The following is a 24,961-nucleotide window of genomic DNA, read 5'->3' on the forward strand; positions in this document are numbered from 1 at the left end:
TGGCTGTTGCTGCGAGAGCTCCTGGCGTTGAGCAAAAGGCAGCAGAGAAAGCTGCCGAGCCACTTCCTCTCGCACGAAGTCTTTCATTTGTGCGAGAAGGTTTGTCTGGTCAATAATAACGTCCAGTGCGGTCACTGGTTGGATCGTCTGGAATGAGCGTCACGTCTGAGCTCGTTGTTTCCGCACTTCATCATAGCTTTGCCACAAAGTGACTACTTCTGCCACAGTGCTAGGAGACTTCACGAGAAGCATATGGAAAACGTCATAGTCGACGCCCTTCATAATGTGCTGTATCTTCACACTCTCGCTCATGGAAGCATCGACGCGCCGGCAGAAATTGGTCACATTTTCTATATATGATGTGAAAGTTTCACCTGGCTCCTGTGCCCGTGTGCGCAGACATTGTTCGGCGCGTAGCTTCCGTAAGGCAGGACGACCAAAAAGGGCACATATCGCCTCCTTGAAGGCGGACCAATTCGCGAACTTGGTTTCGTGGTTCGTATACCACAGCTTGGCCACGTCGGTGAGGTAAAAATTGACAGTGCCCAACTTAGCAGCGTCATCCCATCTGTTGGGTCCACTGACTTTCTCGTATGACGACAGCCAGTCCTCGACGTCCTGGTCTTTGGTGCCCGCAAAGAACGGGGGGTCTCGCTGAAGAACCGGGCCGGGGCAACTAGCGGCCGCGAGAGGTATTGTTTGTTGGGCAGCGTCAACTTGCATGGTGGACGGCAGGGTGCGGGATCGGAGTTACAGGTTGTAAGCGATGTGGTTACCCAGCACCTCAACCAAATGTAAAGAGGTTTATTGGGCGAACCAAACGGGCAGGTGGAAGATTCGACATAGCGACAGGACGAGGAAGATGGAGGAGCTCGAACGCCGATCTCGTGGTGCCTACTTTGCGATGATGCTTGTTGTTTCCTTTTGTTGTCATCATTCCTTCATTATAAAATTATTATTATTATTATTATTATTATTATTATTATTTCTTACAGACTCTACGAGACTCAAAAATAGAGTGATCAGAAAGACCTTGAATTATACAGACAAAAAAAAAACAAAACAAACTCTGCAAATAGTTAAGTTGTTTAAATATAGGTGCAATATGTAATCGGCAACCATAGTGTAATAATGAGGAAATAAAGAAAAACGAGGTAAAGTAGATGAAAAGTGTAATTGTCTCAAGTATCGAGCGAAGCTGTGGCACTAAGTAATCATTGCCGATGCTATTACATATGTGTTTCGCAGCAGTGACCACTTGTCTATTCAGTTTTTTGGGTATTTGTGTTCCTGCGATTGTGCGATAGTTCATCTGCGATGCTTGCAGCCTCGACAAAGAGTGTGGAAAGCTAAGTGTTGATAGATGGCATCACATAGCGCATGAAATTTTTTACAAACTGGGATCCGATGAATCAAGCCCTTGCATGACAACTCAAGGTTGTAGGTTTGATTCCTACGTATGAAAAGTAAAGTTTTCATTTTAATTCACCCTTATTCATCCATGCAGTTAATACAAAGCCACAAATAAATAGTAGAAATAATGTCGTGTTTACTTCACTTCATTTAAGCTCCTTGGCGAAATTGATGAATAAATTTTCACAGAGGAAAAAAGCATGAAAATCTCTTAGCAGATGACGCGTGTACCAAATGCCATATCAAGGATGCCGTTTCATAAACAAAGTAAAAAAGTAGCAAGTGAGTAGCACACCAGCCCTTCCTATCTCACTATCAGAATCAAATTATGTGGCGGAAACCCTACATGCTTACCTCGAACATTGACGACATTGACGGTTTTGTAAAAGAAGCAGTGGGAAATCGGCAAACGGGAATCACTGAGTGTCCATGCAACGCATTTCAGCTTTTACAAACGTAGAGCCATATTAAAAATGCCTTAAAAATATACGAGTAGCAACACGAGACTGTTTTTAGTTCAGATTGGTGAGTTGAACTTGTATTCTACGGGGAAGCAATGTTGAGAGTGTTCGTCTGTCATCATAGATCTGTGTAGTCTGGTTGAACTAATCACAGTACGCATTAATTGTGCGCCAAGGGAAACTAAGTATTATCAAAGTGCATTAAAATCATATGTAGTATTGGCTCTTTATTACCAGTTATTTTCAGTTTAAGTTCATAAGCGACTGCGGCATTGCGTGTGCAGTATTTATAAGCTAGATTGGTAGTGATACATCAATATAGGCTCATCGATAAAATGCCACACGTGCAAGGACTTTTGTAATATTGAAAATGACAGTTGTAGCAGTGTTTTGGAACCCGCCGCGGTGGATTTGGGGCTAAGGCACTAGGCTGCTGACCCACACTCCACGGAATCGAATCCCAGACGCTGTGGCTGCATTTTCGATTGAGGCGTATATGCTTTAGGCCCGTGTGCCTAGATTTAGGTGCACGTTAAAGAACACCACATCGTCAAAATTTTCAGAGCCTTCCAATACGGCGTCTCTTATGATCATATGGTGGCTGTGGGACATTAAACCACAAAACTACTAGGTGTTGTAGTAGCACTTTTGTTTTCTTTAGAATATCAGGGCTGTCAACGCGTACGTGAGAAGAGATCCTACCAGCCTCGCATGGCCTCAAGTTAAAGAAAACTAGGTATTTAAAACAATATTTGAGTATTGATTTTTTTTATTCTTTCAGTTCCTCAACCAGAGGCAGCCAATATGGAGGTACCAGTGTACTCGCAGAGGATATATTCGATGCGAAGTAGATCAAGTTGAGGATGCTTCACCATTGTTTCTTTCATTAACTAGATGTGTGGTGCTCGAGCGACGTAGGTGAGTATCTGTGTTCCCGCTTCCTACTTTCTGCTCAAGTGGTGTGTTTCTTATTCGCAGATGCGAAGTGCGAATACTTGGAGTGCTTGATACAGAGCAGAAACAGCGGATGACGGTATTCTACAGAGGTGAGGATAAAGTATGCCCCCGTTCAAATGAATGAGTCTGTATTGCGCCAGCACTATGTTACTGATAGTTTGTTTATAAACACTAGGACCTGAATTTACGTAAGAAAATTCGCATTTTAGCATCGGCAACTGATACCGTCATTATATATTCAGAAATTGTAGTTTACAATGATTTGAGCAACTTCTCGATTTACATATTCTCAAGGCAATATACAACTTTACATACCCTAGAACTAAGGTATTTTTGTACTTGTGACGTGGCTTATAAAACGCTGAGAACGTGCAGTTCAATGTGTTTGATCTTTTACTGACCTCCGAACGTCCAACAAGCTTGCATTTGCGACCAAAAACAGCAGTCTTATCATAATCATAATCATAATCAGCCTGACTACGCCCGCTACAGTGCAAATGTCTCTCCCATCGTCCATCTATTAATGCGGTTTTGTGCTTTCTGCTGCCGCGTTAGGCCTATGAGCTTTTCACACGCATCGGCCAAACTAACTTTGTCTCCCCTTTGAGCATTTGCCTTCTCTGGAATTCGAGTCAGTTAAACTTAATGACCTGCTGTTATCATGCCCTGGCACTAGGTGCCCGGCCCATGTTCATTTCTTCTTCTTGATTTCAACTATGATATCGTAAACCCCGGTTTGTTTCCCTACACATTCTAATCTCTTTTTGTCTCTTAAGGCTACACATGTCATTTTCCTTTCCATCGCTCACTGCATCGTCGTCAATTTAAACAGAACCCTCTTTGTGAGCCTCCAGGGGTCTTGTTCAGTACAGGCAAGATGCCGCTGTTATGTACCTTTCTTTTGTGGGTTAGGGGCAGATTACCAATCAAGATTTGAAAATGCTGGCCAAATGTCAGCAACCCCATTTTTATTCTTCTAGTTATTTCACTCTACTGGTTCAGATCCACGGTTACTACTTGTACCGTGGATCTATTCGTTTATTCGTTTACAACTTCCAGCGTCTCTCCGCCTCTCGCAAATTGCTGTGTTCTGCTGAGACTGCTGCATATTACTTTATTTTTCTGCATAATTATTTTCAGACCTATTCTTCTCCTGCCGTGTCCAGTTCAGTAATCATAAGTGGCAATTGGTCCCCTGACGCAGGTTACTAAGATACTCTGCATTAACTCTTAACCCTAACTATTCCCAATCAAGGCTTCCGAAAACCTCCGGTAAATGCGCGGTCACCAGCGTTGGAGAGATTGTGCCTCCTTGCCTTACACCATTCTTTATTGGAATTCTGTCGCTTTCTTCATGAAGAACTATAGTAGATGTGGATCGACTATAGGTTTATTTTAGTATGTTAATGTATGCTTCATCCATGCCCTGATTTTGTATTGGCTGCATTACTGATGATATATCGACAAAGTCAAACGCTTTATCGTTATCTATGAATCTTATTTATAGGGTTCGGTTGTATTGTACGCATTTATTTATTACCTGATTGATAGTAGAATTCTGGTCTATTTTGCAGCAGCCTGTAAAAAATCCTGCTTATTGCTCTGATTGATTTACCTATAGTTTCGCCTTAATTCTTGAAACTAATAATTTGTTAATAGTTTGTAGAGAATGGTCAGTAAGCAATTACGCTTCTAATTTTGCAAGTCCTTGACGTCTCCTTTCTTCTGGAATAAAGTGATCTTGGAGTTCTTTCAAGATTCTTCTGCCCTTCCCGTCAAGAGACACTCCTTATATAAGGTGGCCTTTTTAACCAAATTTTCTCCCCCACCTTTCAGCAGTTCCATCGTAACTTATCCTCGCCAGAGGCTTTGGCTCTTTGGATTTCTTCTAGGGCTTTTCTTTTTTTTTCGCTGTCATTATTTGAAGGATGCGAGCTCCTCTGGGCTGTTATTGCTTCCTACGATATCATCCTGGTTGTTTCGGTTCTGTAGAACTACTCCGCCGTCTCAACCATTCTGTCCTTATTGGTTATGACTTTGTTTCCCTTTTATGTCCCTTAAAGGACACATCTGATTTTTGCTGTGCAGCTGTTTCCCTTCGCAGATTTTAGGCGTTTGCTGCTTTTTACAGCCTGTTCAACTTTCTCTAGGTGGTAAGTTTTGAGGTCAGATACTTTACGCCTATTGATTAACCTCGAGAGCTTCATTAGCTCTATACTGAAGGTTGCATTTGAGACTTTGCCACCCCGTGGTGGTCTAGTGACTAATATACTCGGCTGCCGACCCGCAGGTCGCGGGATTGAATCCCGGCTGCGGAGGCTGGATTTTCGCTGGAGGCGGAAATGCTGTAGGCCCGTGTGCTCAGATTCAGGTTCACGTTAAAGAACCCAAGGTGGTCGAAATTTCCGGAGCCATCCTCTGTGGCGTCTCTCGTATTCGTGTGGTGGTTTTGAGACGTTAAATGCTCCATATAAAGGCATTCGAGGCTATTATGGTTCGTCTTCTTTTATTGAGATATTTCGTATGCTAACGTATTTGGCCAGTGCCCTGTCTAGTGACTGTAGCTCAAACTTACATTGCACACTCATTAAAGATACCAGTAATACTGACCTTCATATTGTCAACGCTAACGTCGGTTAGCTTGTTTAGAGCTTCGAATATATTTTGAAGCGCAACTCTAAATATTGTGTGATTTCTTTTTCACTGCTAGCTCATTAATTGGCTTCTTGTGTATCAGTTTGTGCCTTTGCTTTTTCAAATCTATTTGACTACGTTACCATATTATGGTCGCTGCATCAGATCTTGCCGACTATTCTACACCCTGTACAATGCCTGCATGTGTCCACATAATGAAGACAATTTGATTTTTAGTTTCGCCATTAGGACTTCTACTCGACCACTTAGGGTTAGTCCATTTTTTGAAGGAGGTATTTAAGATCACTATGTTATTGCGTTCTGTCAACTCTACTTATAACTACCCTCTGGTATTTTGAGAACAGATGCCATATTCCCCCACAGCATAGTATACGGACTGTTTATTGCGTACGTTTCCATTAAAGTCACTCATTAGAATAGTATGCAGTCACTTTACAATATACTGGCTGACACTAGGTATTAATATAAGCGTTCAACAAACGTTTCATCACGGCTCGATGCTTACGCATAAGCCTGTACCGCATTCAGCTAGTATATTTCTTAACCTAAGTATTGCCACAGGCATGGAACGAGGTTGAGCCATGCAAATGCGAGTATGTGCCATTTTGTGAAAAAAAGAGGACTGTTGGCTGTGCTCGTGGTCTAATGTTTGGTTCGGCTCGACGTCCAGTGCAGCTCAGATGCTTAGGAAAAAACAATGACGTCGTCTAAATAGACTAGGCAGCGTTTTCACTTCAGACCGGACAGGATGGTGTCCATCATCCTCTGGAACGTTGCCTGTGCAGAGGATAGTGCAAACGGTAACACTTGGAATTTGTAGAGGCCACCGGTAGTTATGAATGCTGTTTTTTCCTTGTCACGTTCATCGACCTCGATCTGCCAGTAGCCACTGCGTAAATCTATTGAGGATAAATATAGGGCGTGTCGGAGCCAATCCAGTGAGTCATTCATGCGCTGGAGGAGAGAGTAGACGTCTCTCTTCTTCACATTGTTGAGTTTCCGGTAATCGACGCAAAATCGAAGAGTGCTGGCTTTCTTTTCAACAAATACGACGGGTGACGCCCATGGAGGGTTGGATGAAGTCATCGTCGAGCACCTGCTTCACCTGAAAACGCATTTCTTCTTGCTCTTTTTGCGACAGGCGGTAGGCGCGCTCTCGTACAGGCCGTTCGGTAGGGAGGATTATAATGCGGTGCTTCACGGTTAGGGTCTGCTTCATTTTGGAGGTGGACGCAAAGCAGTCACTATACATACGTAAACTCATGCGTATCGGCTGCTCCTGCGCAAGGAATATCTGGCAATTCACATCAACTGTACTGGCTATTGCAGTGTCACCTTCAGCAGCAGTGACAGTCGGAGCGATAGTGGAACATTCTTCGTTATCAATGGCTTCAAAGTTCGTGATCGCTGTTCGCTTTGCCAAGTGTTGGTACTGGCCGCCGAAATTCGTGATCAGAAACTGAGTCCTCCGATGTTTCAGTTGGACGATAGCGCGCGCGACATAAATCTGCTGAGCCAAGAGCACCGAGAGGTTAGTTTTCGCGATGCCACTACTCTTGTTGTCACAGTCGCTCTCCGCAGTTACCAACATACTGGCTCGCGGTGAAAGTGCGCTGGTGTCGTCAGCAATTCGAACTGTTGTGGTCTGCGCAACTGCATCCTTCTGTCTGGCTATATGGTCGTTAGAGAACATTATGAGCAGGTCAGGAAGGTTAATAACGGCTTCATGCTCACGGAGGAAATCCATTCGGAGATTTAGGTTTTGGGAGCATTCGCGCAATACGACGAAGGAAGCAATGTATGGCGACTCACGAATTCGGAGCCGGGCAATGCATTTTCCCAGTGGTTTCAATAGGTGACATCCCGCAGTCCGGAGGTCGGGTCCATGTCCCCACGGTGTCGTTACCTTTCTTTGCTGTGCAGCGAGGTCAGCGCTTATCACAGAAAAATTGGCATCCGTATGTACCAGAGCGGTTAGCGGGTGGTTGTCGAAAACGACGGAGATGCGAGCGCAGACCCGTTTGTCGTTGATGGCACACATCAGGGAAAGGATGTCATTTGATGTCGGCAGGCAGTTCGGGGGAGGATGTTGCAACGGGCGACCAACGGCAGCCTCACTCCAGAGGTCGCTGTTCTTAGTTTCTCCGGCGTGGGCTGTAAAGGCTATTCCACGGTCAGTGATAAGAACTGTTGGCGCTCCATGGTCGAGGACGATGCTGTTGATGAAAACATACGCAACCTCATTGACAGTGCCTAGTTGTGGGGCTTTCGTTTCGCAGTACCTTGTTAAATAATCAGTACTGACTACGATGCCGCGGTTGCCGCCTTGTGACTTCGGGAAGGGCCCAAGCAAGTTCTTGCCGATTCGTTCAAACGGTTTTGACGCGGGTGCAACAGGCTGCAATGAACCAGCAGGGCGCTTAGGTGGGGCTTTACGGCGCTGGCTATGATTACACGTTTTAACGTAATGCTTCGCATCCTGGGTGACCTTTGGCCAGTAGTAGCGAGTCCAAATCCGGGCAAGGTTAGTGCGATTCCTAGGTGGCCGGAGTAAGGCTCGTCATGGCAAGCAGATATAATAATGTCAACACGTAGCCCTGGTGTAGCAACAAGGATGTATTCAGCCGCATAAGATTCGAAGTTATTTTTGTAGACGATGTCGTTGTGAACACAAAATGACCCTGAACGAGCGATTGCCGATGGTGGACTCGAGCTGTGACCTTGAAGGTATTTGATAAGTTGTAGTATCTTTAAATCATTCTACTGTTGTTGGGCCAGGTCAGATTCACTGACTGCATAAAGAAAATGGCCATCGGTATCATCATCGCTCGATGCCGTTGCGAGGGGAGCGCGCCAAGGCCAATCAGCATCAGTGTGCCGGCGGCCCGACTTGTAGACGACTGCAACCTCAAATTCTTGAAGGCACAAGCTCCACCTCACGAGGTGCCCTGAAGGGTGCTTGAGATTGGCCAGCCAATAGAGGGCATAAGGGTCCGTATCTACTCTGAATGGATGGCCATACGGATACGATGGGAACTTTGATATCGCCCAAATAACAGCACGGCATTCCTTCTGTTGGAAAGAAAACAAATAAACGTGTGCAGGCTAGTACTGCAAAAGAAGAAGACGAATTTGGAAATGAAACGGCGTTCGGTCTGGATTCTTCGCCCATCGGTAGTTTTCCTTTACATCGTGGTGCCGAAACCCCTCGTGCGAACACGTCTCCTTGATCGCACGACTTGAGGGGACCGTCTACTTGACCGCGTCGTTTGGCGGGCGGCGAGGACGGACACGAGTCGTTCCTGATCGGCGTAGAGCGGACTAGACTTCAAAAACGGATCCGATGGATCACCTCAAGACCAAGCGCTCCACTCGACGAGCCCAGAACACCAAGCTTCTGCAAGAAGCAAGGTCACTGCTAAGTGACCCTACCGCGAACAAGCCCAGCTCATAGGTATTTGTGACTGTGTGTCAGCGAGCAACAATGAGCTCTCGAAGATCAATGATGCGCTCGAGGAGCACGTACCAGACGAGGACCTCAAAGCGGAGTATGTCGCGGCAGCAGAGTCTAACGACAAAGCTACAAGCATGATCGCCGAGATTCGATGCAAGATAGACGGTTTGCAGCATGTAGACAGTACAGTAGCGCCTGCTTCTCAGAATGCAAACCCATCACCTTCTGACGTGCCGACCGCAATTTGCCGAAGGCTGCCGAGCCTTGGCATGCCAACATTTAGAGGTGATATACATGAATGGTCGGCTATCTGGGAGCAGTTTGAGCAAACTGTCCACCTGGACAACGCTTTATCAACAGCGACGAAGTTCTTCTATCTACGTCATTATCTTGCAGGTGAAGCGGCAGCAGCGATATGTGGTTTTCTGACTTACGAAGTCTGTTATGCAGACACCATCGAGTGATTGAAAGAACGCTTCGAAGATCGAAAACAGATCAAGCAACGCCACCTATCAGCGCTTCGCTATCTACCTCACATCAAGTCGGGAAGTGACGTCCGTGGCCTTAGGCGACTTTTCGATGCTGTGCAGCTGAATATCCGTTGTCTAACTTCGCTAACTGTTCCTACGCTTAGCTTTTCCACTATGCTGACGGACATTTTACAGAAAGATCTACCGTACGACATCAGTTTGGCCTACACACATGCAAAGCACAGTCAGGCACTAAGACAAATCGGGTCTGCTGCCAATGTCTTTGAGCCAAGAGTGGCAGCTGCTACATCTGATGCGGAGTCAAAGGAGCTGCACACCTATACACGTATAGAGCTAGAAATTCGGGAGCAGTGCAAGCCCTTTAATGACCAACTGCTGAATGACAGTGCACCGAGGACTCGAAGCGGCAGCACCAGCACGGAAGCCGTGCTACAAAACACATCGAGCAGGTGGGGTGAGTGTTTTTTCTGCAAGTCGAAGAAACACGGCACCCGCACTTGTGACGCAAACCTTGCCCTTATTTCGAAGAAAAGAATGTTTGCGAAATACAACCACTGGTATCGATGCACGTCCTGAGGACTTCAGGCACGTTCTTGCCGCGTCAAGTTCGCCTGCTCGAGTTTTCACGGGAGGCACGCATCAAGTATGTGCGACCCGCACTACACATCGAAGTAACCAACGACCCGTTCTCGTCCAGTTGATGCTTCCGGCAGCACAGTTGGAATAGTGTCGCCCCAATCAGTTTTGCTGTGTGACAAGGATTCACTGAGTGGGGGCACAACAACTCACAGTGAAGTATATATACAAACGTTTCGCGCCTTTGTCATGAAAGCGGCAACACGAGGTATGTCCGAGGGATTTTCGACGGAGGGAGCCAGTGATCCTTCGTTACGGAAGATCTCGCCAAGACATTACACGTAGAGGTGCTGGGAGAAACACGAATTGCGCTGAATACGTTTGGCTGTTTATCACCAAGTACTGTGGAAAAACGGCAAGTGGTAGAATCACTCTGCGTAGCCAACATGGTTCTGATACCTGCACGTTGCGCGCAATCATTGTTCCAATTATCTGTCACGATATCGCTTCCCCGAAAGTTGACAGCCATTTCCTTCAGAACCTGCGTTTTGAAGGCAAAGTCATTGCGGACGAAAAGAGGTTTGATGCGGAAACGGAAAATAGCCTCAGCTTGTTGATCGGTGCTGACCACCTCTGGCAAATCATGTCGGGACGTATCATCAAAAGTGCAGAAGTTCTAGGACTGGTAGCAATCGATACGGCTTTTGGATGGACGATACAAAGACCCAGTCTCCAAAAAGCTCTAGCCTAATGGTCTGCATTCTGAAAGTGCAAGCATTTGGTGATGACGAATCAACCTCGCAGATCTTGCAATCGTTTTGGCAACTAGAAGCAATGGGTATCGCAGATTCAACGGAACCTTCCTCCCACGAGTCCGTTGCGCTATTCCATGAAACCATTAGCAAGAAAAGTGACAGATACACTGTGGCGTTGCCTTGGAAGGAAGATAAGAAACCGCATCTAGGGAACAATCGGGAAATCGCACTATCGCGTCTACTAAGATTAACATGAAGGCTATTAACAATGGAAGAAATGTTGCGGCGATTTGACACAGTAATCCGGCAATATCTGGAGTTGGGTCACGCGGAAGTGGTGCCTAAGGATACTCCTCAGGATTGAGATTACACCAAATATTATATGCCACATAGGGAAGTAATAATAGAGGAATCGTTAACTACCGAACTGCGTGTAGTGTCCGACGCATCGTTACACACCCAAGGTGTACCATCTTTTAAAAACTGCTTCGATGAAGGAGTGAACCTCAATCCAGAATTGCTGCAAGTCTTTCTTCGTTTTCGGTGGTACCCTGTCGCCATCAATTCCGACATCGAAAAGGCATTCTTACGAATTGAGATACAGGAGACCGACCGAAATGCTTTGCGGTTTTTATGGTTTGACTCTATTTCCGTAAGCCAACACCGTAAGCTCGTCGAATGCCGCATGGCACTGGTACCATGTGGATCAACGTCAAGCTCTTTCTTTCTGATGGCAACTATTCACTACCACTTAGATAACGGATGTGAAGAGAAAGAGCTCGCTTCTACATTAAAGAAGGCATTTTATGTAGATGATTGATTGATGGGTCCGAACACATTCCATGAAGGTAGGCGCATCTATGAGCAGTCGAAAGCATTTATCAAAGATGCTGGCATGAAGCTCAGAAAGGGGAAGACCAATGACCATCAGCTGAAGAACATTTTGACAACCAGGAGGAGCAAGTAGAAGGAACATCCGCAGAAGCAGCTGCGGTCTTGGGAATGCAATGGGATATAGGAAATGATTACTTCAAATTTGCTTCTAAGTCAGTAGCCCAGTATTCAGTGGCTGACCAGCTCGACACGAGACGTACCCTACTGCAGTTGCTTCTCGAATTTATGACCCGCTTGGCATTCTATCGCCATTCACCATCAATTCGAAGCTTTTGTTTCAACGACTTTGGGTTTTAGGTCATTCCTGGAATAAAGAATTGCCCGCAGAGATCAAGACGCTGTGGGCAGCCTGGTGTGCAGATGTAATACAGCTCGGCCACATAAAGACTCCGCGTTGCGTGAGACAGACTGCATGGAGCACATGAAGAGGCTGATCCGCATAATTTCGTCGGTGCCAGCCTGGAGGCTTATGGAGCATGTGCCTTTTTGTGAGCATTTGATGAAGGTGGGAACTAAGCTACCTCTCTGATAGTAGCAAAGTCAAGAGTGGCACCTATTAAGACAATAACGCTTCCAAACCTCGAGCTTATGGCCGTGGTAGTGGGAGCCACATTGCTAAAATACATTTGCTCCTCGTGGGGTTTCAAGCATTTTCATTGCTTGATGTGAACTGACTCCATGATCACACTGAGCTGGATCCGCGGAAACTATAGCAAGTGGAGTCAATTTGTAAAGCACAGAGTGACCTAAATAACGCAAGTTACAGAAACAGCGTTATGGTGCTTCTGCCCGGGTGAAGACAACCGGGCGAATGTACTGACTAGAGGCATGCCGATAAGGACTCTACGTGCATGTCGCTAATGGTGGTATGGACCTGACTGGTTGTCCTAGCCAAAATCAAGCTGGCCTTCAGAACCTAACCAGTACAAACCGATAAACGAAGAGGCAGAGAGTGAGATGCAACATGTATTTTTACAAGTGTCATCCAGGAACTTACACCCTGCGATCATTATAAGGAAGCATAGCGACCTCCAGAGGCTCCTAAGCGTCCCCACCTGGGTCTTTCGCTTGGTCGATAGATGCCGTGGACTTCAAACTTCACTCAGCGAACCAATTTCGGCACGGGAGCTAAGCAAGTATGAAACGTTTTGGGTCCAATGTGTTCAGCTGGAAGTATTCGCGAAGGACGTCAAACGACTGCAGCTTGGACACACTCTCCCCAAACTATCTATGCTGATCGATCTTCACCCTTTCTTGGACCAAAACAGACAGCTTCGGCTTGGCGCATGACTTGAGAGAATGGATGCCACATATGACGAAAAACATCCGGTCATACTGCCACAGAGACATCCTTTCACGTCTCTGGTAGTGATGAAGGCTCACTGCAGAGCTTTGCATACTGGTGTGGCAAGCACTATAATGCAAATACGACAGCGGTATTGAATCATCCACGCTCGACAAGAAGTCAAGCGAATAATCTTCAAATGCTTTCTTTGCCGAAGATACAATGTGGAACCTGAGAACGTGCAATATGCGCCGATGCCTGAAGACCGTGTTTTATTTTTACGAGCATTCTATGTAGTAGGATTGGATTTTGCAGGTTAACTATATAAAAAACACAATGAGCTACATGGTGAAAAATCAAAAGCTTATATCTTGCTGTTCACCTGTGCGACGACGAGAGCAGTACACCTTTAACTGACGAGTGCGATCTCGACTTGCGCCTTCTTGCTAGCATTGCGAAGGTTTCTTGCTCGCAGAGGCGTACCCGCAACAATGTACTCGGATAACGCTCTCACCTTTAAGAGAGCGTCACGGCACCTCGGGAACTCCATTCACAACTTTTACTCCATTCGCATCTTTCTCCATTCGCAGCTCTCCATACGCATCTTTTCTGGTCACCTACCGCATAGAGTGGTAGTTTATTGTGCGCGGTGCACCGTGGTGGGGCGCATGGTGAGAGAGGCTTGTCCGGATGTGTCAAGTCATCGTTGCGCAAGGTGATGGGAAAGAGAGAGCTCAGCAGCGAACAAGATGAGACAATGCTACTTGAGGTAGAAGTGGTTGTTAATTCAAGACCGCTGAGCTACACGTATACAGACGTCAAAGGGCCCTCTCCGATATGTCCAGCGCATTTTGTTCTTGGACGTTCATTGTTAGCGCCTCCGGATCAGAGCAAGAATAACTATGATGCCATCAGGGCTGAAGCTAATAGAAGAGACATCAGCAAAAAGTTGAGATACCGGCAGAAGATGATGGATCATATGTGGATGCGAAGGAAAAAAGAGTATTTATTAGAACTACGGTCAATTCACCTATACCCAGCTCAGCCCAGCAGCTGCCTTCGAGTAAATGACGTGATGAAAATCAAAGAGCCTGGCATTTCTTGAGGAATTTGGCCCCTTGGCGAATCAGAGACGTTTACCCTGGACAAGATGGTATAACGAGCTTGTCGAGTGAAAGCCCAAGACGGGAAGTTTTTCAGAAAACCAGTACAGAAATTGTACAGGCTAGAATTGAGCGACGCTACTGGGAGGCTTGCGTATGTAGAAAAAAAAAGAAATAAACGTGTGCAGGCTAGTACTGCAAGAGAAGAAGAAGAAGAAGTTGGAAACAGGAAACGGCGTTCGGTTGGGATTCTTCGCCAATCGGTAGTTTTCTTTTGCACCTTCTCTGGGGTCGAGTAGTTAGTTTCCGCATATGACTGAATGCGCCTCACATATGCAATGGAACGGTTGGCGCCCTCTTGCCACTGGACGAGCACTGCACCAAGACTTATGTTCCTTGCGTCGGTGTGAAGTTCGGTGGCGGCGTCTTCATCGAAGTGCCCTAGTAAGTGTTCACTCTGAAGCCCGCTGTTGAAGCTTGGAAAAAGTGGCTCTCTGCTCTGGACCCCATACAAAAGGAGTATCCTACTTCGTTAAGCACATAAGAGATTCAGAGATGTTAGCGAAGCTCTGCATAAAGTGCCTGTGGTAGGCACCGAGACCAAAACATCGGCGCAAATCCCATTTGTTCGTAGGTGGAGGAAATGCAGCAACAGCCATAATCTTTTCTTGGTCTGGTTGAATGCCATTGTGTCTGACAAGGTGGCCGAGGATTTTCGTAGCCGAAGTGACACTTCTCCGGTTTTAGCGATAGGCCTGCGGATCGAATAGAGACGAAGACGAACTGAAGTCGTTGTAAATGTTGCTCAAATGCGGCCAGACCAGCTGCCAGACCACTTCGCGGATGACATCCGTTAGAGCAGCAACATGGGGCTGAGAAGACACCGCGTGCAGCTTTTGCAGCTCCTCCTGCACAATACTGCGCACGAGCTCCGTCAAATCTCTTATAGCCATGACGTCAGGTGTTGGCAGGGCCGATGACACTAACGAAAGACTGCCAGGACCCTCATACTGATACGAACGCTGCCTTAGCATTCTGCACATCGTCGTGGCTACACAGAGTACATTCTCTACAGTGCTGGGAAAGTTGCGCACTAGTCAAGTGAACAACTGCTCTTTCACTCCCCGCATCAGGAGGCGCAGCTTCTTTTCTTCTGTCATTGAGGAGTCAACTCGCTTCAACAGCCGCCACATGCCCTCAACGAACATGGCAACACTCTCGTTCGGACGCAGATTTCGGGAATTAAGGAGCTGTTCCGCTTGCTCCTTTCGGTCAGAGCTTCGGACGGTATTCCGCAACTGGTTGCAAAACTTTGGTCAGCTTGTCGTAGCGGCGTCATGGTTTTTGAACCAAGTGCGCCCAGAGTCCTCGAGGTAAAATTAGACATGCAAAAGCTTTCGCTGCTCGCTCCATTCGTTGACGCTGGCGCAACAGTTGTAGTCGTCAAGCCAGTAGTCGACTTCCTCGTAAGGGTCACCGTGGAACGGCTACGGGGTTCGCGGGGCGTTGAAGAACCATGGAGGAGGACGCATCGTTGTCTCTTGGGTTGTCTCTTGGGCACTAGCCATAGGATTGCCGAGTTGTGGAAGCGGTCCAAATTCAGTTGGTAGGCCTAGTTGTTGCCTGCTACGCTGTAGGTCAGCTGGTTCTTCCAAGTCGCGACTACTGTCGGGATCTTGCTGCTGATTGCAGTGCATACAACACTACCCGACACCTGCACCAGAAAATATCACGTGATTACAGAACGACCGAAACGTCTGTTTACAGAAGCGGCAGCACTGGACGTCAGACCACGAGCACAACCCACAGTCCTCTTCTTTTGCACAAAATGGCACATACTCGCGTTGCCATGGCTCAACCTCGTTCCATGCCTGTGGAAATATGATACTTGCCACACTTTCACTGCTACAGTATTCCCCTATAATGCCACCGATAGTTTGGTGGATAGAACATCCACCCCTAGTTATTTTCTGCCACCTAATCCATGGTAGCATAGGACGTGTCTGTTATTCAGCAGTCTATATGCCTCACATATACTTCAAGGAGCGTAGTACATCCCAATTGACACCCTATGTTCCTCAAATAGCACAGCAAGATCAGCCTCACTAGATAGCGTTCTAGCGTTCAATGTAGTCAAATTCAAATTCCATTGGCGGCCTGTCCAGATCCAGAAACTCTTCGCACCCTCCACTGTGTCGCCGGTCAGACAGCCTCCTTCGACAGTCGCTTAGCAGCCACTGGGGACTGCGAGCAAGAGGTAATTGTTGTGGTCATTTGATGTATTGGCCAAGGACTGCGCCAGGGTGACCAAACCTGCTCTGGTGAGAAAGGGCATTACCGGCAGTTGGTCACTATTGAGGCCACACCCCTGAGTTCTTTTTTTAACGATTCCTCCATCACGCCTTTTAAGTTAATATGCAATTGACAATAATCGGGCATCTGCATTCGAACCGAACGTCATCTTTGTATGCTAGGCTACTACACAATCTCCAAGTAGATCGTTCTGTTGCAGTTTCTTAGCACTGTAGAATACCACCTTGCAGCCTAGGAGGTCTCAACTTTGCATGAATCATGGCTCGCATAGCTTTTTCTTAACTACCTACCCTAATGCAAAAACAGCGTGGTGCCAGTACGTTTTTCGGCATTGGTACACGCTTGTAATCACTGGCACTTCGCGGGGTGCACTGGGAAAAAGCTGTGTCTCACTGGTAGGGGCGCTGGCTCAACAGCTGTGATGCTGGTGCGCACTGCGAAGTGCTGGAAGCGCTGGAATTTTCACTGGCAAGCGCTGGTGAATACTGGAGCACGCACTGTTTCTACCAGCGAAGCTGCAGCGTGCATATAGTGTGCCATAGTTTGTTTCGGTGTCGTTGAATATAAAACGCTTGATTCGACGGCAGGGAGAGATGCTACCCTAGCAGATACCAAACATACGTAAATTTTGCGGTGCACGTAGATATCGCAGCAAATATAATGCACCATTTTCGCATCTGACCCCGCGTAAACTGGCCATATTCGTATCATCCGTGGATTGCTGTAAGAATGCCAAGTTGCAGTGTTTGTAAGCCTGGAGCTGCACGCCACTCCTAACAGAAATAGGAAATTGTTTTTGCCGCAAAGTTGACGAAACGTAAATGAGCTCTCTCTATTGCTTCGCAAGGTTTCCCAGCGGACCCGAGAAAAAGAAATCTGTCGTTCGATTCCGCCACACCGCATAAATGTATGTCAAGCCATGCTTATCCTTCTACTTACTTCAGGTAAAATTTGGAAATGTTCCAAAGCTCAAATGCAGAATCTTCAACCATACCAACTCAACGCGTCGAGAGTGGTCTTACTTAGTGCCCGGCCCAGCGAGCATTAAACCTGTCGGGCCAGCCGCGTTAGTATATATAGACCGGCGCTTGTTGCTTCCTGTACACACAACTTTAAAGTGTGGGAATAACTGTAAAGTATAGTTTAGACATCCATGAACCTAAATCAACCATTTTGTCTTGTGTCGATGTTCGCACGAGGAGCGCTGACGATCGAACATCGCGCTTTCAGCTACGCAGGCCGTCACCGAAAACTGCCGGCCGCACTTAACCGGTACTTCACCGACTGATATCTAACAACACGCAATTTTCAGTTGGTAATTTGGTACGCCTTCGTGAACTGACTCCCTGGCATACGTTTTCAGCGGATTGGATTAGTATTTCTATGGGTGTTTTTTCAATTGCTGGTATTGATATAACTGCATATATCTGTACACTGGCACGCCCCCTGTATACTGCAAGCGGAGGCCAGAAAAACGGCTGTCGCTCGCCATCTCCACTCCGTAAATGCATTTCTCGCATCGATTGACCTTTTACTTACTTCAGGTACAGTTTAGGTAACAGTTAGAAATATTGCGAAGCTCAAATGCAAAAACTTCAAGCATCGCAACTCAGCTGCTTCGAAAGCAGCCTTACCTAGTGCCCCGTCCCAGCGAGGCCTATCGTGCCGCCCGCGTTGGTGTACCTACTGCGTGCGATTTTTACATTAAGTAGGCACAAATATAAAGTGTAAGAATGACTGTGAAGAACAGTTCAGACATTCCTGAGCCTAAATCAATCATTTATCCGCGTGTGCGGTGCCCGCACAAGGAGCGGCAATGATCGATGTGTCGTGCTTTCAACAACGTAGGCTTTCACCGAAAGCTTCCTTCTGAGCGCAGGAGCCGGTACTTCTCTGACTTGTACTTAAGAGCACGCAATTTTGATTTCATAATTTTGTACGCGTTAGTGAGCTAACATACTGGCATACTTTTTTAGCAGATTGCATTAGTCGATTTCTTTGGCGGTTCGTTAGTAGCAGGTATCGATATAACTGCAAATATGTAATCCGGCACGCCGTATGTGTACTGCTACATGGTCGTCGCGCGAACAAAAATACTCAATATTCACTCGTGTGCGTGGATATCTACCAAGCAAGATGTTTAAATCATCTGTACTTGTTGACCAGTAGCAAGTGCTAGAATTTACTATCAAAAGAAAAAAAAAACTATCGGCAGCAACAGCTGACAATCTGTGGCTGCTCCTCTAGTCAATTTGAGATTTTTGAGAGATAAGATGTAGATGCTTCAGAAAACTTATATCTGCACGTCATTCGGTGCCCGGAAGGCGGTCGTCACTGTTGAATCAAGACGCAATTGTTATTTGGAAAGGAATATCGTGTCAGTGTTGACTGTGCGACTTGTAAACATGAAATTGAACGGCGGGTTCTTCGGATAAATAGTCGTTTTACAACCCCAAAAGCACGTTCTGGCGTGGCGTAGTGGTAGCGTACTCAGTTGGAGATCAGAAAGTACCCAGTTTAAATCCCGTCAAGGGGTGTTTTATTTTTCAATTTTTATTATTTTTTAAATTTTTGTTGTGAATTTTTGAATGCGCGTTGTTTCATTTATATATTTATTTATTTATTAAGGGCAATTGGACATCCACGTTTCAACCCTGTGAAGCCATTTTGCGCAGAGTACTGCGACGCCCAGTACATGCGCTGGGAGGCACTGGTACCAGCGCCATACTGGGCCCATTATCAGGCATGGCACTGGACGCTGGTACCCAGTGGCGCTGGTTTTTGCAATAAGGTAAACGTTCATTTTTGGTTAAGCAACAGAAAAAAATTAAACCAGCGTGGTTTCAAACGTTTGATCCGGCAAGCTTAGGGCGGCTTAGTGCTCTGGACGACTCTACTTCTCACGCCTTTATTCTCTCCTAACTTCTTCCTGTCTCGCTCGAAGTTGAGTGTGTCACGTGGACATGTTCTTGTGTGCGGAGATTTCTCAATTCAAGCTGACGCTTAACGGTGAGTGATGCAAACATGTTATTGTGTTTGAACAAATTTTAATGCCTTTTGCCACTTTTTATTATAAGAAATAATTCGCTCCTTACCATTTTATCCACTATTCAACGCTATTTGGCTAGTCCTGTAAGTAACTACTAGAACATATATCTGACTCCCTACTGAGGACCTCTAACTATTACCCATAGTTTCAATCAGGCGTCAGTCTAATATTTAGCAGTTGAAATCTTTTCACTTGACTTTTTGTGCTCTCGAACCAGCAGTGACGTATATACTCAACGTAAGAAACGCATAAAAGTAGCTAGTTAGTTCACAAAACAGGAGCGTGCAACTCGTGGATTGAGAGTAAACGTCAAAATAGGAGTGCGGCCACTCGAAATCAGCAAAACTTTGAAATTGCAGACACTTTGACAGTCTCATACAGTAATAAATTTAAAAAAGCCATCGATTTACATTCATTGTTACTGCGCATAAAGACTTTATTTGAGAGCTGCCTTTTCCCGTAGATGTATCGTAAGGTAACCAACCGGTGATTATGCTTTTCCGAAAACCCGTAAGCCTAACTTTGCTGAAGACTGTTATAACGAAAGCTAGTTCATAGAAAGGCAGTTTATTTGAACTCCCAATATTATCAGCAGATAGTTAATTCGAAATGAACAGCCCCTGATTTTCCTCCCTATACGCAGATGTCGACAACAAATGACCACAACATAGATTCTCCAGCCAAATGAGCATAATCGTATTTGACATGTAAGCTAACAAAAGAGAAGCATTTCTCAGTAAATTATATTTTATATGCCGAGCTGGAGCTTTTCGGCAAGCTAAAAACGGCGCTCAAATGGTCGCAACAAAAAAAATGAAAGTACATAAAGATGACTGAATACTGCTGCTGAACTGACCCCAAATATTGTGCCGAGAACACGCAAGGGATACAACAAATGTTTGAAATCCTGATTGCGTAAAGTCTACTATGAAAATAAACGTGCTTTTGTGCATAATTAGCGTAATATATTTTGATATAAAAGCTGACTGCTCACGTGAATACAAGCCAGTGTTTTTTAAGCGTAACAGAGAATGATAAAATAGTTTTGCTCGTTGTTAAAAGTCCCGTGAAACATTAGATGAAAACACATGCGGCGAACGTGTAGTAGCGCCCAGTTGACAGAAAAAAAAACTAGCCTGTCCAGAGATGGCTTCAATTTGAGAAGTTTCAGTTTCAGTTTAATGAGCGTAATTGGGGGGGGGGATTTACATATGGGGAGAGGTATACAGAAAGAAGTCCCTTAGTGTAAACACTGCAACGAAATTTATTGTTATAAAATACACACAAAAAAGTAAAAACAATGAGCAGGATGGCGTAGAAAAAGCATGAATAAGCGTACAAATTAATAAAAGAGGCATTATGGTATGCATTAACATAGAGAATATTTGACATTGAAGTACACAGAAAAGGAAATGTAAAAAGTGAAGCTAATACAGTGCAAACAAAGCCATCGCTAGGAATAACACTAAAAAAATATTTCCGAAGAAATTAATGGAAATGGATAAAAAACATGAAAATGCTTGACAAAAAAAGGCAACGACAGGAACTACACATAAGTCAGAGGTATAAAGAAAGATTCAGATAAAGGCGAACTGAATGTTTAAATGCATTTAACGAGGGAGAGGTTTTAGTCTCTAAAGGCAGAGTGTTCCATATCTTGATGGCGAAGAAGCTCACTGTTTTTAGTCCGTAATTAGTGCGCGCCTTGGGCAATAAGATATTGTTTTGAGAGGAGAAACGTAAGTAGTTGAGGAAGTGGTAACTTTATTGCCTACAATACATAAAAGATCCGGATTATGTACCAGGCGGTAGACAATTACAGCTAAGTTAAAGGCCATCATATTTGCAATAGGAAGAATATTTAGTGAAGAAAATAGTGGAGCTGAATGGGCACAATAATCACTGTGCGTTTTTATGCGAAGAGCCTGTTTTTGAATATGAGCTAATGGGCTTACACAAGTTTTATATGTGAGTCCCCAAGATTCAATACAGTACTGGAAATGACTATGAAGGAAGGCAAAATAGAGAGCAGGTAGGGTAGGAAGTGCAAAAAATTGTCGGGCCCTGAGCAGAACACCAATACCATAGGCGGTTTTTACTTTTATTAACTCAATATGATGGCTCAAGTTCAAAAAACAATCAAGTTCTACACCGAGAAATGTGCATTTTTCAGAATTAAATATTTCATGGTTATTAACATACACCGGGAGTGCGTTATCTCGCTTTTTTACCTACAACTGAAAATAACAAATTTTGTCTTATGGGGATTAATAAGAAGCTTGTTGTTAAGACACCAATTATTGACGCTCTGAAGAGAGCTTGTTTAAAAGAATAGCGTGATTGATAGAATCAAAGGCTTGACTGAAGTCAGCGAAGACTGATCCAAGGAATTTTCCGTCCGCTCAGTGTGGTGCAATATATGTACATTTTAGTGCCCACCCACTGACTTGAACTACGTTTTTTTTTCACAAAAACATTGTTCTTTTCCAATAAAATAATAGGTTTTTCTGCAATACATCACACGCGCTAACATATATTTTTTTTAATAAGCGCATAGTACTACTGGTCACCACTAGAGCAGTCTTCGCACAGGCTAGAAACTCCACACTGACGTGCTCACTAGGAGCCTCATTTCAAACCAACAAATTCGGAACAAAAATGTGCCAGCAGACCGTTTTAGCTTAGAACGTATTTAGGCAATCTCGGCAGCAAAACACTTGAGTTATTGACAGGTGCTCAAGTAAACTGATATACAAAAGAGGCAGAGAAATGACTAATGCGATAGCAAAACACGCCCCTATTAATATTACACGTTTATAATGCGTGTTCGAAGTCGTGCATGGTAACATATAATATTAGCTGCGAGCTTCGTGATGTTAGAGAAGTTTGCTTCAAAGTGTTCGAAATATAACACTCAATATTTTCCCGCAGTTAGCCGCCAACTATGGAATTCTATGTTTGTGGCATACGGCGGGAATGAATACGTACAGCCGCGCTTAATGTGAGTTGCAACAAGCTGGCTACAGTGAAAGTGATACGAAGTCTGAACAATGACACTGAAAACGGTAAATTTGTTGGGAAATCATCACCAACTCACATAGTTTTTCACCAACTTTTGATGTAGGTGCCAATTAGCAGTGTTGGCACCATCGATAACACACGCAGCTTGTAACTCAGTGAGCGGGACTTCGTATTCTACACTAAATGGTTCTGAGTCAAGCGTTACGAGGTAAAGGAACCTGTTGCGTACCAACAAAACGTCCCATTGACTTTTTCGCTAATATTTGAGGCTATATTTCGACAAAACTAGGGAACACAGGTTCAAACGCAGGGGTTTGTTCTATTCAGTGATATAGCGCACTTTGGGGCCCTGTCATTAGTGTCGTGAGCAGTGTCCTTCTGCGAAGTCCTGTGGAGTACACCACTGTCCTAGTAGAGAAGTGAAACAGTCATATATAAATGTGTAATCTCTATCACGAAGATACGTAGTTGCCTACAAGAAATACACAATTATCGCTTCTACTAGTGGGCAAGACTGAACGCCAAATATTATTACGGAACGATGGACGAACGAACACTAACAATTTGGCAAATCTAGCTGATGCGATGTCAACACGTGGAAGTTCAAGCCTGTACCAGCCAATATGAGACCCCACTGGTGTAAGTATCAGGCATTAGTCGATAACTATAACACAATGGAAAGAGTAAACAATTACGAGTGAGTACATATCTGCGATAGGTATATTTAGTATACACGAGATGACAGGTAACACACTTTATCCTCTGTTACCGATAGCTAGCGAACATTATCTGAGAGCACGTGTTGGTCAGTGAAAAGCAATCACGTGTTGGACGTACATCTCCATTCCTATCAAAGGTGAGCATTTCGCAGAAGTCTGCCTGGTCGGCATAGGACTGAGGTAATTAGAAAACTTCAACCTAATTTGTATACAAAAACCCGGCGTTTCGATGCCAGACTACCTTCTTCCTCAGGGTTGAGAAAGCCAGAGATGTGCGGCGCTTATATGCGCTTGCTCGCCTTGCGTGAAATGTTCGCTGCGACCCATCGCAAACCACGGCCATAAAGGGATGCTAATGTCTCAGTTGAGTGGTTCGTGTTCCCCTGTGCCTGCTTGATGTGGCAGGATTTGAGGAGGTGTCACCGTCATGTGTTCTTTTTTTTTTCGTAACAAGACATTGCGAGCGCTTTGACTACCACATCCATCCGGATGACGCAGTAATTCTGAAAAAAGAATGGTGCACACGCCTGCGACTCCTTCTCAACTCTTGGTACATTCAGGAGACAGCGGAGGACATCAAGCGCTCCATTGGGAATATCAAGCGCTCCACTGCGGCATTACCCTCCCTCTATACTACCACGTTTTATCGACGGGTCACGGTGAACTTCTCACGCTAGGCGAGCAAGCGAATATAAGCGTCGCACTGCTCTGACTTTCTCAACTCCGAGGAAGAAGCCGGTTCGCCTTGGAAACGTCAGGTTAATAATGCAATTTTCGGTTACGAATTTCTGATTGCATGATCTCTATTCCTGTGCAGTGTTTATTGACAAAACGACCATGCCTACTTCACGCGTCGGCACGTGGTACACAAACATTCCCTCATAGATCCATTGAATCTTTCGCAGTGTTTTAAACTCAGACACGTCACTCTGCTCGAAGTGTATTGTCAGGTGTGTAAATCGTAGTCAATGAGTCGTTCCTTCAAAAAATGTTTATATAGTGGGTGCAATAGCAGCAGCTATGCGTTCAGGGTGTCGACTCTTTCACTGAAATAAAACGTATTAATCAGTGACCAATGCTTTGAGCAGAGAGCTTGTCAGCAAGACATCAATGGATGAACACTCGAGCGTCGATAACCTAAATCGGCCTGCAACTTCAGTGTTTCATAGTTCGCTTTTGTGAAGACTCAGCTTGTACAGTTGCAAGAAACCTAAAACCTTCAAATTTTTCGATTATAAAAAAGGATTAAGCATTGATGTTTCAGTGATGAACTTTCCTATGCCATTCGTGCACTCTACTGATCGCTTAGAAAAGCTGCAAATGTTATTCGTCTCCTTTGTTTCTTTTGCAGACACCTTCGCAAGAACTGAAACATTACTCTTCATGGCACTTGACCGTTCCTGCGCCATTTTCAAAGTCCAGTCACTAAGTGATTGTACGTGTTCTCAGTTCACTCTTACACTGACAAAGAGATGTCACTATTCACTGTAGTAAGTTGGATTTTAAGAACAAAGAGAAGCTCTGCCTCCACCAATCACTGCCCGAACCCGCCAATGTTGACATAAGCTTTCCATCCAAGCAAATTTTCAGTGACGCCAATCACTATCCACCTGTTTCATAGAGTTCGTGTTCCCGTACAGACATCAATCATTTGTGCCTTCCATTTTTCAAAAGTTGAGCGCCTTAGAAAATCTCATTATTATTACATCAACTCGAAATCAAAAAGATAGGAACTATGAATGATGTGTTTCGATATGTGTGCACCGAAACTAGCGCACAAGAAGTATGTAGAAATAGAAACGACACAAGCTTAAA

The 24,961-nt window shown here is 45.0% G+C and overlaps 1 long non-coding RNA gene across 1 annotated transcript; it reads left to right on the forward strand.

The window, feature by feature from the left end:
- Positions 1–2,658: 2,658 nt before the first annotated feature.
- Positions 2,659–24,582, forward strand: LOC142771399 (uncharacterized). Its single transcript, XR_012885896.1, has 3 exons — positions 2,659–2,792; positions 2,853–2,920; positions 24,498–24,582. It is a non-coding gene; the product is annotated as an uncharacterized LOC142771399 (long non-coding RNA).
- Positions 24,583–24,961: the final 379 nt, after the last annotated feature.

Source organism: Rhipicephalus microplus, chromosome 9, assembly GCF_043290135.1.
Source record: "Rhipicephalus microplus isolate Deutch F79 chromosome 9, USDA_Rmic, whole genome shotgun sequence".
In the NCBI taxonomy this organism is placed as follows: domain Eukaryota; kingdom Metazoa; phylum Arthropoda; class Arachnida; order Ixodida; family Ixodidae; genus Rhipicephalus; species Rhipicephalus microplus.